At 39.4% G+C, this 14,631-nt stretch overlaps 1 pseudogene; it reads right to left on the minus strand.

Moving 5' to 3' along the window:
• Positions 1-444: 444 nt before the first annotated feature.
• On the minus strand, positions 445-6,400 carry Hnrnpa1-ps7 (heterogeneous nuclear ribonucleoprotein A1, pseudogene 7; annotated as a pseudogene).
• Positions 6,401-14,631: the final 8,231 nt, after the last annotated feature.

Raw genomic sequence — 14,631 nt, forward strand, 5'->3', positions numbered from 1 at the left:
ACCCTAGCAACCAATAATAAATTCCAAATGGAATTTGGTACTACCCTGGAGGAATTCTAACTTCACACTCTTGGGGAAGTTTACCAAGATGGCTTCAGAGTAGACTAATTTTTCACAGCACATTAAAAAAAAAGGTGACACATTTATACAGCGTCATGATCAGACTTTTACATTTAGCAATCAACAGCATGGTTGAAAAAGGTCTACAGTAAAACCCTTCGTTGGAATGCTTTACACTTTCCACAGAACAGAAACTCAAATAACCTGTTATACAATTAGTCACAGATATAGTCCTGGGGTTTTTGCCCACACACATGAGTATTGTCTAAAACATGCCTTCTTTGTAGCAGCTAGGCCCTGCCACTGTCCTTGGCTGAGTTCATAAATCTATTATAACCTGTAGCTTTCCTGTCACTTCTCTGTCTCTCTTCTCCTGCTAAAATTTGTTTCCTGGCTGTAATTAGAACCTCCTGCCACTGCCATAGCTACTGCTGCTGCTGGAACCTCCATAGCCACCTTGGTTTCATGGTTTAGCAAAGTACTGGCCTCCACCATCATTAGGGCCAGAGCTCCTGGCTCCAAAGTTTCCTCCTTTCATTGGTCCAAAATTTGAAGATTAGTTGTTGTAATTGCCAAAATCACTGTAGCTTCCACCACCTCCAAAATTTCTTCTACTACCACTGCCAAAACTGCTCCCACCTCCTCCATTGTTATAGCTGTCATAGCTGCCACTCCCACCATAGCCACTGCCCTGGTTTCCACAATCCTGTCCACCACTTCCATAGCCTCTGCTTCCTCCAGGGTAACCAGGGCCACCTCCTCCATAACCACCATCATTGCCAAATCCATCATAGCCACCCCCACTGCTACCATATCCACTATCACCATGGCTGCCACCAAAGCCACCATGCCACTGAAGTTCCCTTCTCGACTAAAATTGTCATTGCCACCAAAACCACCTCCATGACCACCACCAAAATTTCTGGAACCATTTCGACCTCTCTGGCTGAATGAAGCACTAGCCATCTCTTGCTTCGACAGAGGCTTTTTTACTTCACACTTGTGGTGGGTGGCCATTCACAGTATGGTATTTCTGAGTAACAATCTTATCCACAGAGTCATGGTCATCAAAGGTGACAAAAGCAAAGCCCCTCTTTTTTTCACTGCCTCTATCAGCCATAATTTCAATCAGTTCAATTTTCCCATACTGCTCAAAATAATCTCGTAGGTGATGTTCTTCAGTGTCTTCTTTAATACTGCCAACAAAGATCTTCTTCACAGTTAAGTGGGCATCTGGTCTCTGAGAATCTTCTCTTGACATAGCTCTCTTAGGTTCCACAACTCTTCCATCCACCTTGTGTGGTCTTGCATTCATGGTAGCATCCACTTTCTCCACACTGGTGCATGTGACAAACCCAAAACCCCTGGATCTCTTGGTACTGATTTTCTTTATTCTTGTCCACTTGCTGTGGTTCTCCTTTCCCTGTTTGGGTGCACAGAGAGAAATGCTCTGTTTATCTTTTCTGATACATTTTGAACAAGGCTGCAAGACAGAACGTAGACTGTAATAGGACTGTGTTGTATATGATCTGAGACTGTGGAGCTGCCCTGTAGATTCAGATATGCTGTCCTGTTAGGCAAGTGTCTTCTTGCCATTTTATCTCACACAGCATCTCTTGATGTTGTATTACGCTGTCAAGGAAGGTTGCAGACTCGGCTTAGTTTGACTTTGCATGTACCATGGTTCCTTGAGGGACAGACTTCTCACCCTAACACACACAATCCAATGCTGTTTGGCCTCATACTATTTTATAAGTTTAATTATTCAAGAATTTCCATTTCTTTAAGCAATTTTCTCTCAAGCTTCACTCCCTATGATTTAGTCAGGCTGGTGCAGTGTTTGAAGGACTTGAGAGATTCATAATGCTTTGTTGTTACTCCATAATCATTTTTCTTCTTTTGTTCTTTCATTTTCTTTTCTTTTTTTTGGCTTTTTACATTTTTTAAATGATAAAAGCCAATAGCTTTTCTTTGTAAAATATTTGAAGAGATCAAAATTTTACAAGTAAAAAGTAGAAGTTCTCCCTTATTTGGGTCTTCAAGCTCTTCTAATGCACCTTCTAAGCTGAATTGGAAAGTCAGCTTTATTCTAGCCTTACCTATCAGTCTCCCAGCCTCCCAGTTTTAGGAGCATAATCACATTTTCTCTTCCTTGTATCACACTGTTATTGTTTGCATGTGAAATATCTCTCATAGGATCATGTGTTTAAACATTTGGTCTCCAGCTGGCTGCACTGTTTGGGAAGTTGTGGGTCTTACAAGAAAGGTTCATGAAGGATGTAGGATGCTCACTGGTTAAGGGTCTTAGATTTATAATTAAGCCTCACTTGTTTTGTTTTGTTTTGTTCCTCTGTGTACCCCTGGATGTTCTGGAACTCACTCTGTAGACCAGGCTGGCCTCCAACTTAGAGATTCGACTCTCTGCCTCCTATGTGTTGGGATTAAAGGTATATGCCACCACCACCTGGCCAGCCTCACTCTTGTTAGATCTTTGTTTCATGGTCTTCTGTGATATAATAGGTGAGGCATCCTAGCAATATGTTTCTACAGTGCTGGCGTCTCCCAGTCATGTCTCTTTTCTACTATGATGGGCTGTATCCCATCAAACCATGGGCTAAGATAAACCCACTTCCTTTAAATCACTTTGTCAGAAATCTAGTTACTGTGACAAGAAAAGTAGTTACTCAAGGTCTTCCCTGTGAGCCCTTTACTCTCTATTATTAATTCAAAGCAAGTTCATTTATTTTGAATACCATGCGAGACCTCACAGAGAATAACAATTATCTTCATTATGTCAACTACGAGAAATATGATCCCACTGCATCCACGATGCTATACCCATCGTGTACTAATGATCAACTTTTCTTAGTCTGCAGAGCCAGAGCATAATCATACATGAAGCTGTGCAAAAATGAGCTTATTATTAGCAAGTAGGTAACCGGGGACAGAAAAAGTCTTGGATGCACTGTGAGTCTTTTGCAGTTCTCTGGGGTGGAGTGAGTCTTCACAAGAATTCCTCCATATGTAGCACAACCGAGGGACAAGAGACCTTCCCTAGACTTGACAGACTTGGAAAAGCTTTAAAGGATACATTGAGACGGAGGGAGGGAGGGAGAGAGGGAGGGAGGGAGGGAGGGAGGGAGGGAGAGAGAGAGAGAGAGAGAGAGTCTGGCTTGTATCTGCCATTCCTATTGATCCCAGGATGTGACATCCTGAGGGTTGGAAAAGAAAATCTCCCAGACGGTTTCAGAAAGTTCCTACCTTCCTTAGACAAAGTGAATCACTAGCACATTCTATAGTTATATATTAAAATTCAGCAAGAAGATGGGGAGAACTAGATTGATCCAGTTCTCCCAGAACTATTCAGCAATGGAATATTTTATAAAATTATCTAGTGAGGATGTTGTTGGGCCTGGGTTTTTCTTTGTAAGTTTTTGATTACTTGCTTGCTGTCTTTACTGGTTATGGTCTGTGAAGATTTTTTTATTTCTTCACAATTCTGTATTAGAGTTATATGATTGTAATAGACTTTTATAATACCTTTTAATTTTTCTGACATCAACTGTAATGTAGTTTCTTTCATTTTGAATTTTATTGATTCTTCTGTCTTATTTTTCATTAGATTGCCTATCAGTTTGTCTATTTTGTTACCCATAGTATATATTGCTTTTGCTGTCTATACTATCTGACTCATGAAATTACATGAAAGGGGAAACATTAAAATCTGTATATAAATTTGATACCCAGGCCTGTAAATATTTTAAGAAGAAAATTGATATGGTCCATTTTCAATATGAGGTATACTTATAATTCATATGAGTTATAAACAATAATTTTTCTCTATGTAGGTGTCCCTTTCTGCAGAATGGTATATTAAAACCGCACTGATTTCCATCATCTCTTGAATTTGTTATTATCTTTATTGCACACTGTACAAAGCAATTTCTACTATGTGAATTTCTAAGGTGGCTTGACTGTGCTACTGTAGACTTTTAGTTTCTAAAAAGTTTTCCTTATAGAAAATGGAAAGGCTTTAAGCAATTGCATATGACTTTAGTAGAGTGAGAGCATATTTCCTAAAGGGCAGATTAAATTCTATGTTTCTATAGAGACATCTTCATAGATTAGTGCTAAACTGGAAGTTTATTCATTGGCAATGAGAGATGTTCAGCTCTTCATGGTCCATATGAGAATTCATTTTCCTTATGATGTTGTTTTTTAGTGATATCTGTTTTTCTTAGCAAGAGTTCATTTCCTCTTCAATGTCTCTCTTGGTTACCTTTGCACTAGTCAATTACCTGTTTGCACTTGGATATTCTCACTATTTAGGAGGATATACATATTCTTGAGGGAAATTAAGTTTATATCCACACAAAATGGGAAGAAATTCTGTGTAAAGAAATGTGGCAATGTTTATAAGGCCAGAGAATCAAATTTTATGCAAACCCTCTAGAACAAAGACATTACCTATTGTTCTAGCTTGCTTTCTATTGCTACAAGCAGGACAATAAGCAGCTTGAAAAGGAAAGAGTTTATTTCATCTAACAGCTCATAGTCCATCATGAAGAGAAGCTGGGGCAGGAACTCAAGGCAGGGACCTGGCTTGAGGCAGGACCTGAAACAGAGGCTATGGGGGAATTCTGCTTATAGGACTTGCTTGTTATATTTTGTTCAGCTTGCCTTTTTATATGACCCAGGGCCACCTGCCTTATGGTGTCATCACCACAGTGGGCTGGGCCTTCCCAGGTCAATAAGTAGCAAGGAGGTGACCCACAAGCCAATCCAGTGGGGCTAATTCCTCAATTGAGGTTCCCTCTTCCCAGGTGACTCCAGTTTGTGTGAAACCGGCAAAAGTTAACTGGTACAATAAGTTTAAAATTTAGAAAATTGTTGGCTTCTTAAAGAGTTTTCTCTTTACTCTTAGAGTAATGACAAACTTGCTTTCAAGAGAGAGGAGTAGACTGTGGATAAACCAGGCTACTGCTTTGAAGGGTTAATATTTTTAAGTTTTTAAATATTATTTTATTTATTTACATTCCAAATGTTGACCCCATTCCTGGTAGAGTTCTGCATTTGCCACTTACTGATTTGGGGAGAGGGGAAGCCTACAGAAGCCTCCAATTAGATTGATACTCAGGTCTACCTCCACATTCTTGACTGCAGTAGATTTATGGAAGAAATAAGGGACTTTTTTTTTGCTGGTCATAGATCTTCCTGATCTTGAGGAACTTGCACGAAAGATCTCTATAGAAAGAGCCTCACATATACTGTCCATGAGCTGTTAAAACAGCCCGGCATTATTATTAACAGGAGGCAGGTTAGCGTTTGGGAAATGTGATCATGTATTACACAATTGTGTTGAAATTATTATGAGCTCTTCAAGAAATATTAACTAAATCACTTCCTCATATGCCAATATGGAGAACATTCCACTCTCCTTCAATGGTTCTTGACAACCTCATTTTAAATAGCTTTATGCTATAGCAATGCATGGATTTACTGATTTTCATCTAATCAATGGCTTGTTAGTAGACAGTTGTATTATTTCTAAAGATTTTTTCTTTTTATATCATTGCAAGTCATTTTGTGACATTGGGTACATAGTGAAAAACTTTTGAAACTAATTATCCTGGGAATACAGAAAAAAAAGGCCTGATAGCCTGATAGTATGTATATCTTAGCTAGTTTCTATATAATAAGAAATGCTCATTTTTTTCCTTGCTAATTTGACTTCTTAACTGCAGCATAAGTGGTTCCTCCAGCAGCTAATTCCAGTAGGCGTTTTACATTTTGCTTTCATTTTGATGAATACAAATTCAGATGTTCTGAAATTATTATCATGTCTTAAAATTTTAAAAATTAAGATGGAAGAAATTCTAGGGGATATCTAATGTAACCTCATCATTTTATAAACCTCACAAAAGTTATGTCTCAGGTTGGACACGGCTGTCTCAGCTGTTGAGCTGCAGAGCAAGGATGAGAAAATAGTTTTCCTAGACTTCATCCTGTGGCTCTTCCCATTAAAAAAAAAAGAGAGCTCAGCAGAGCTCCTTGCTGTGGTTTTAAAGTTGAAGTTAACAGAGCACAAGTCTGTGGGGGTGAGCATGGGCTTTTGTCCAAAATAAAGCTGATTAGGCTCTGACTGCAGCCCCTGTTGACTAGTGAGTCTTTATCTTTCCTGGATGTTTCTGCCTAGGGAGGAGGATGGAAGAATGGTGGACTCTACAGAAGGAAATGGCTACCTTACCACCGGAAGCTCCTTGGGAGAGAACACTAAGCTAAAAAAAATTACTTTCAAGTCATCAAACTTCCTATTAACTCCTGCTTCAGCCTTCTCCATGCCATCCTCTTCATACAATGGATATGGGAATAAGGATAGGAAATGTTTAACCCTTGCCCTCATAGAGAGAACAGCAGTGAATTCTCAGGCAAAATATATAAAGGAAAGTAGAGATATAAGAATAAATAATCCCAAATAAAATCTGACCTCTAGATTTGTTTCTGAGGAATACTGGGAAAGAATTTTTGAAAGATCATCATGGTCTTTTGCTTGCTCATTTTCCTGAAATCCGTTTTGTGGCTCATAGTACATTTGCCTTTGGCCAAATCCCAATCAGTTTCCTTTTCTTTATCATACATTTCAGTATCATCAACACACGAAGCTAACTCAAGAATGAAGAATTATCTTTGAAAGTGAACTGGGGAGAATAAAGACTTAAACTAAACATAACTTTAGAACTAATGGGAGTGAATCATTGGCCTGAACAATAGAGCCAGATGGGAAGGTTTGGACATCAAAGACTGTGGTCTGGCTCCAGCCTTCCTTTCTAGACTCATTCACATAGTCCTCATTTAATAACCTGTGGTCTGATTGGATGGATCTGCTACTCTCTTGGAATTGTTGGCTATTCCTGTGTCTGGGACTTTGCCATTTTCTCTCACATGAGCACATCTTCTCCAAAACCACTCACCTACTTGAAATCTAGCCATACATCAATTCTACCCAACCACTGTCTACGTTTCTCTCCATTCCTCCTGAAGCTACTCATTTAATATTTATCATGCATTGAATTTCTGATGCTTAGCTTTCAACAAACATATATTTGCCTGAAGCTATAACTGCAAGCTACTTTAATAAAAAATTAAGAACAGTGCTTGTGGTGGCCTAGAAATGTGTCCACTGCACTTGGCAAACTAGGTTTTACTTCTCTGCATTTCCAGCTATAGAAAGCCACAAGAAAGACATGGTTTTGAAGGGAAGAAATGACCCACATATATTCAGAATCTCGCATAGATTGTTGCTGATGGCTAACTCGTCCTTGCTGTTGTGAGTCATTGGCTTTTGTAGTCTACAATTTCCTTGATCTGCTTTCAGATGTTTTTGTGTTTAGCTCCATGAGGCAGAGATTCAGTTTTGGAAGGATTCTTATGACATAATATTCAAAAAACCAAGAGAACTGACAGCTTTTAAATTCACTCCAGAGTTACAGTTTTTATCTTGATTGTCTTAACGTAGAACTGCTGCTAAAAATGAGTCCATCTTGTATTGAATATCAATCATTGAAATGCTGAATTTTACAGAAGAGAAATAGTTTATTCATGATGTGGCCAAATGTAGAGTCCAGAGATCAAGCTTCAACTCTTGCTTCTCCAAAGAAAGGCTTAATATCTGGGCAATGGTGGTTTAGGATGAAGTAGAAAGAGGTATACAAATGTACAATCAATACTTAGGGCTTTTCATGAGACATTAAAAATGATGTCCACTTTGGATGTAGAGAAATCAACATCAGTGTAGCAGGAGACTCTATGATGCTAGCTTACATAGTGCCAGGAGGTGCTGTGCATGCTGCTGGGGGACAGAAAATGCCAATGATCTCATCCAGTCAGAGACCTTGAATGCTGGAATACTAACCTTCCTGGGAAGATGGGCCTACAATAGTGACATGATAAATTTGGGAAGTTGTTCACCTTTTTATAATGATAAACCTGGTTAAACATGGATAATTGGGGAGCTAAAAGACAGTATGGGCAAATCTACTACCGTTGTTAGATCAAATGTTCATGCTGCTAAACTGCACTCATAGGTTACTCATATACTCATAGGCTAGTGTTGCTCTACTTTGATCAGAGAAACTTATTTGTGAAGTGTTTAGTAGTTAACCAGTATGCAGAGACTCATAACTGGCCTCAGCTGTGGATGAATTTGAATTGTTTATATAAATGTCTCCCCATCCAAGGCTCAGGAAAAACCATGGGAGAAGAGGTAGAAAAGGAAACAGAGCTGTGGAATGTTGACTTCTGGACCTGACATGGGTATTGGACTCATCAGCTTACAGCAGCTGTGGTTACCTGAATAAGATGTGTACAAGATCAATTCAGTCAAAACTTTAGCATGAATTGGGGCAGAACCCCTAGGGCTTCATCCTTGGCAGAGGACCTATTGGCTGATGCTGGCTGCTGAGGGAATCACTCTCCTTTGGGGATGTAGCCCCTGTTAAGCTGATCATGCCCCATACCCATATGCTTATCAAACACATTAATTGAACTCAGGGAGTTATTAATAAAAACAAAGAAAAAAACATGAAGTTGTGAAGGGGACAGGATCAGGAAATCAGGGAGAGTTGGAGGAGGTAACAGATGGACAGGGTTAAATGAATTATTTAAATGTAATAAAAATCTCAATAAATAAATATGAACTATTTTTAAGAAGCCCCAAACCAAAAAATGGTGTTATACCATGGCCCGAGAAGTTTCAACATCCTAATGTCAAAGAGGTCATCTAGTAGAACTCTTCATAGGTCTCATTCAAGAGTCAGTAATTTTCAATAAAAAGTCCTTAAACATCAGAAGCATTATTTATAGTAAAGCTAGTGGGAGATGAATAATATATTACCCAGCTATGCACCCTTTAAAGTTGGTGATCCTTAAAATTGATCAGATCAAAGTAACTAAATTAACTCTCTCTCTTCTTCTTTCTCTAACCACTTGTAAATGGATATTTATGTGTGAGTATAGAGAGCTATAAAAACATATTTATTTTCTTTATGATATAACATTCCAGTATATCATAGAGATGGTAATAGTAACAGAAGGACATAGAAATTATTACAGGGAAGAGAAAGGAATTGTGATATAAATCAGGCAAAAAAGAACAAAATAAATAAAAACTGATAAAGGTAAATAGATATACCACAACTACCAGAAAGAAAAACTGAAATAAATCATGATAAGCAACAACCGGGCAGGAATATAAATATAAGTAAAACAAAAAGTAAGAAAATTTAGTAACTGACAAAACCAGAATCCCTCCAGAGTTTTCTGAAGTTCTTTTAATATCTTAGGATTTTTTTTACAATGCCTCTTAATTAAAAAAATACTAACAGGTTTCCTTGTTGAATCATTATGTCTAAACAACTCTGCATTTATATCATAGCACTTTAATGCCTACTGGGCATGACACATTTTTCTCAAACTCTAAATAAAACTGCACACCTGTACTCTAATTTATGTACCATCCTTCCTGCCATAAGACACTTTATTTTTATTACACCCACTGGAGAAAACCAAGTTATACAAACGCATGATCTTTTAGAGAGGAAGATAGTTGTTTGATATTGAAACTCTGAACTCCCTCAAGCTAACAGTTTGCATTGTATCTGGCAGATGTTGCTATGCTTCTGTTGAAAACACACTTTCTCAGGGAGCCTTGTGAGTTTGCTGAGAGACTTTAGGTGCCAAAGTAGGATAATAGACCGGGGAATTTCAGAGTAGATTTAAGAGTAATGAGAAGAATTGTGAGGAAAGCAGGAAGAGAGAGAGAAGGCGCAGAGGAAGACTTAGTTGAAAACTATTTTAAAAGTCTATTATGTCCTCCCTAGCCTAGACTCCACAGCCTACCTCTCTTCCAGGATGTCTGCTATAACCAGGAACACCTGTGAGATTCCCACCTTCAATCTGGTGGTTTCTCAGAAAATTGGGAATAGTTCTGTCTCAAGATCCAGATATACCAGTGCTGGGCATATACCCAAAAGATGCTCCACCATATCACTATGTTCATAGTACCCATGTTTGTAATAGCCAGAAGCTGGAAACAACCCAGATGTCCCTCAAACGAAGAATGGATATAGAACATGGGTTTTATTTCCACAACAGAATGTATTCGGCTATCAAAAATGAGGACACCATGAATTTTGCAGGCAAATGGATGGAACTAGGAAATATCATCTTGAGGGAGGTAACCCAGACCCAAAAGGACATGCATGGGATGTGCTGATGATAAGTAGATATTCACCAAAAGTACAGAATACCCATTATACAACTCACAGACTGTATGAAGTTTAAAAAGAAGAAATGTCCAAGTGAGGATGATTGAATCCCATTTAGAAGGGGGAAGAAAATAATCATGGTTGGCAGAAGGAAGGAGGGGCCTGGATGGAAGAGGGAAGGGTGAGGGGAAAGGGGGAGCAGGATCAGGCGTGGGTGAGACAGGGGAGAAGCTCAGAGGGTCAAGGGAATGAATGGAAATATGCAGCTGTGGGGCATGGGGTTAGGGGAGTGGTGATGGGAAGGGAAATCCTCTAAAAAGTATCAGAGACCTGTGATGTGAAAGGCTCTCAGGACTCAATGGGAATGACCTTAGCCAGAATGCCCAAGAGTGGGGATATGGAACTGGCACCTCCAATAGATAGACAGGGACCCTGGTGGAGGATGGGGCTTCCTACCTACCATCCAAATTTTTGATCCAGAATTGTTCATACCTAAAAGAAATGTAGGAACAAAAATGGATCAGAAAATGAAGGAAAGGTCATCCAGTGACCAGCCTAACTTGGGATGCATCCCATGGGTAGGCAGCAAACCCTGACACTATTACTGATGCCATGTTGTACTTGCAGATAGGAGCCTAGCATGGCTATCCTCTGAGAGGCTTTACCAGCAGTTGACTGAGTCAGATGAGGATTCTTACAGCCAACCACTGGACTCAGGTCAGGGAACCCTGTGGAAGAGTTAGGGGAAGGATTGGAGGAGCTAAAGGGGATGAAAACCCGATAGGAAGAACAACAGTATCAACTAACCTGGACTCCTCAGAACTCTCAGAGACTAAGACACCAACCAAAGAGTATACATGGGCTCGTCCATGAACCCAGGCCCATATGTAGCAGAGGACTGCCTTTTATGGCCTCAGTGGGATGCCCCATGGAAGAGGTATGTTGGAGGTGGTGAGGTAGTGGGAGAATGAATGGGGAAGCACCTTTTAAGAGGCAAAGGGGAAGAGGAAGTGGGGGAGAAATCTAGGAGCACTGGGAAAGGGAGCAAATACAATAATTTAATAATTAAAAAGGAAGAAAAAAAGTGTATTATTGTTGTTATTGTACATATATGCAGAGAGAAAAAGAATGTGAAAACATGTGTGCATGTAAGAAGTATGTGTGTTTAAGGATGCATGTATAGAGATTAGATGACAACTTCTGGAAAATTCATGCTCCCTTTCCATGGTGGGATCTGGTAGTCAAAATCTGGATTACCCTTTCATGGAAAGAACTTCAAACCACAACGCCATCAAGCCATCTCAGAAAAAGTATTTTTAATGATATGAAAATTAATATATAAATTACAACCTAGAGTTTGAAATTGCTTGAATTATTAATTCATTCTACCTCTATTGAGTTTTTACCTTGCATTATGTAGAGTAGAAAATACATAGTAGCAAATGGAATGGACTCCATCCCTGTCCGGAAATTGTGTTTAATCACCTGATACCAGAATCATATAAGAAAGAAAGAAAATTATCATGGGGGGATAAATAAATATGGAAATCATAACTTATATAGAAATGAAATTCACTGTAGTCTGAGGTTCAGGACAAGGTCTTCAATAAAATGTGTTCTGACTTGAGAAATGAAGGATAAATAGAATTGTGTAGAATAGAAATTTGTAAGAAGAATGAGGGCATGATCTCAAAGGCATGGAAAGAATGCCTGATTACAAGGTTGTTAAAATTCAAGAGATGAATTTTGCAGGATGAATCTGGAAGACACTGAATTATAGCTTGAAATTCCTTATAAAATAGTTGAAAATTGATTCATATGGTTGCTGAAGATGAGGCTTTGTTAGGTCTTAAAGAAGCAGGATGACCCCAACTAAGTTATAACCAAATGATAATGTTGGTTACAGAGTGACAAACTGAATTCAGGAGAGCAAGGATGTTGAAGAAGCACGAGTTAGGAGGCTGTTGACAGTCAGTGTTAAACAAGGTGGTGGCTGAAGCTGTAATGCTAGGGCTGCTTCTCTAGGTATTCACCCCCATGTTCCAATTTGGCAGGCTTGAGGTAGGCCCAGAGGATGTAGATTAAAAAATAGTGGTATTCCTGATTTGGAAAGTCAACCTTGGGCATCATTAGATTTAAATGTGTACTAGCTCAAAGGAGAACAAAAGTAAATAAAAAGATCAAGGTGGATCCACGGACTTGTTGGAATAGTTGTGTCACCCTGTTGAGCTTTGCTTCTTCCCAGGAAGGTCAAGGAGAGGTCACCTGCTGAGAGGAAGTGAATTGACAGCACAGCAATGTGTCCAAGATGATGGATGCTCTAAATCAGTACAGTATAGTGTGGACAGTACTGAGCTACGAAAGTCACCAGTGATCTTAAGTCACTGTATGTAAACCTATTAGATGGTTGAATTGTTTGTTGTTGTTGTTGTTTTTACAAAGAGCTCAATAGTATGAACACACAAGCATTTAGGTTCATTCAAGGTTACTGTTTTCCAGGCTAGAACTGTAGGAGGATAAGGCGAGGGAGATGAAGAGTTATTGAAATATTTGGCCCAAATATAAGCTGAAGTTTGGAGAAAGGGACAACAAAGAGGAGTATTTTGACAAAAACTGAGAATATGTTGAGAACTAAATTTTAAAAATAAGCCAAAATAGTAAGATGTTTTAACTCCAGAATGTAAAGTCCTTATGCTTGTTAACAATGTAATTTTGATTGAATTGGAAAATGTTTAGAAAATTAGCAAAGCTGGATGTTTCTGTAACAGCATTTCTAGAGGCTAATGAAGGGCTTGATTCCTTAGTGGATTTAGGGCATGAAGCCACTGTTGGGGGATGGTAAGAGAAACACCCTAGTTGGAGGACATAGACGCAAAGCAGTAGGCGCTTGTGGGCTCTGGGCCTTTCCTGACTCTGTTTTCTGGCCGCCGTATTGTATTTATCTTTCCCTTCCACATACTTCCGTCACCAGCATGTCCTACCCAAGCAACTATCAACAGAAACTATGAGGCTGTGAACTAAACTAAGTATTCTGCCCTTGAAGTTGTTTTGTTAGTTATTACACCACGGTGACACAAAAGTTAGCAAGCGCAACCCTGAATGTATGATGTAGTTATAGCTAAAAATAAACTAAAGAGACCCGTGAGAGGAGGTAGCTATATCAGAGCAAAGGTGAGGGATGTTGAAATGAGTTTTCAGGAAATTGCTCTCTGCTTGGCTTCTAAAAATAGCTTGGATCCTAGAAGAAGATAACATTACGATGATGTCAGTCATTTCTTTGTCAAAGCTTCAGTGAATGCTGAGGGGCTCACCAGGAACTTGGTTGTCCTCATTGATAAAGAGAAATGTAGAGGCTGGGGCTAGAGCATGATGACGAGATGCTTGCCTCACTTGTACAAGATCCTGAGTTAGGTGCCCAGCAACGCAAAGGATAAGTAAGTAATTGCACAATAGTGCACTTACAAGAGTAACATAAGGGGACCTTAAAGGAGAAGAGCAGAAGAGCAGAACAGAAGAGCAAGGGGTTCTCTAGTTTAGAGCTTATATTTAGAGGTAAATGGATATTAATAAGTGGGAAATGTTCTGTTGAAAACACCTACAGTGTGAATAGAGTCACCATAGGTGAGCTGCTTTTCTTTTCTTTTTGTTTTGTTTTGTTCTTTTAACAATTATTTTACTTATTTTTCCATGTATGTATGTATGTATGTATGTATGTATGTATGTATGTATGTATGTATGTATTCACTTTACATCCAAATTGCAGCTTCCCTCCTTCCAGTACCCCCTTTACACAGCCTCTCCCTTCCATCTCTGAGAAGGCTGAGACCCCCCACTCGTTACCAACCCACCCTAGCACCTCAAGTCACTGGAGGACTAGGCACATCCTTTCCCACTGAGGCCAGACAAGGCAGATCGGTTAGTGGAACAGGATCCACAGGCAGGCAACAGAGTAAAAGTCAGAGGCCCTCCCCTCCAATTTTTAGGGAACCCGCATGAAGACCAAACTGCACATATCTGCTACATATGTGTGGGAGGGACTAGGTTCAGCCCATGTACACTCTTTGGTTGGTGGTTCAGTCTCTGGGAGCCTACCTAGTTCAAGTTGGGCTGGTTAAATGATTCTGTTGGTCTTCCTGTAGAGTCCCTATCCCTTCTCAGGTTCCTCAATCTGGTACAGCATTTCCTTATTTTCCTTGTTTCTTTTCTTAGCCCAATTACTCCCATACCCCACCTCTTACTCTTTAATTCGTGGTCTCATTTTCTTCAATTATTATTGTCATAGACATACGTACACATCCCTACTTCA

This window comes from Rattus norvegicus, chromosome 3 (assembly GCF_021556685.1).
Source record: "Rattus norvegicus strain SHRSP/BbbUtx chromosome 3, alternate assembly SHRSP_T2T, whole genome shotgun sequence".
Taxonomy (NCBI): domain Eukaryota; kingdom Metazoa; phylum Chordata; class Mammalia; order Rodentia; family Muridae; genus Rattus; species Rattus norvegicus.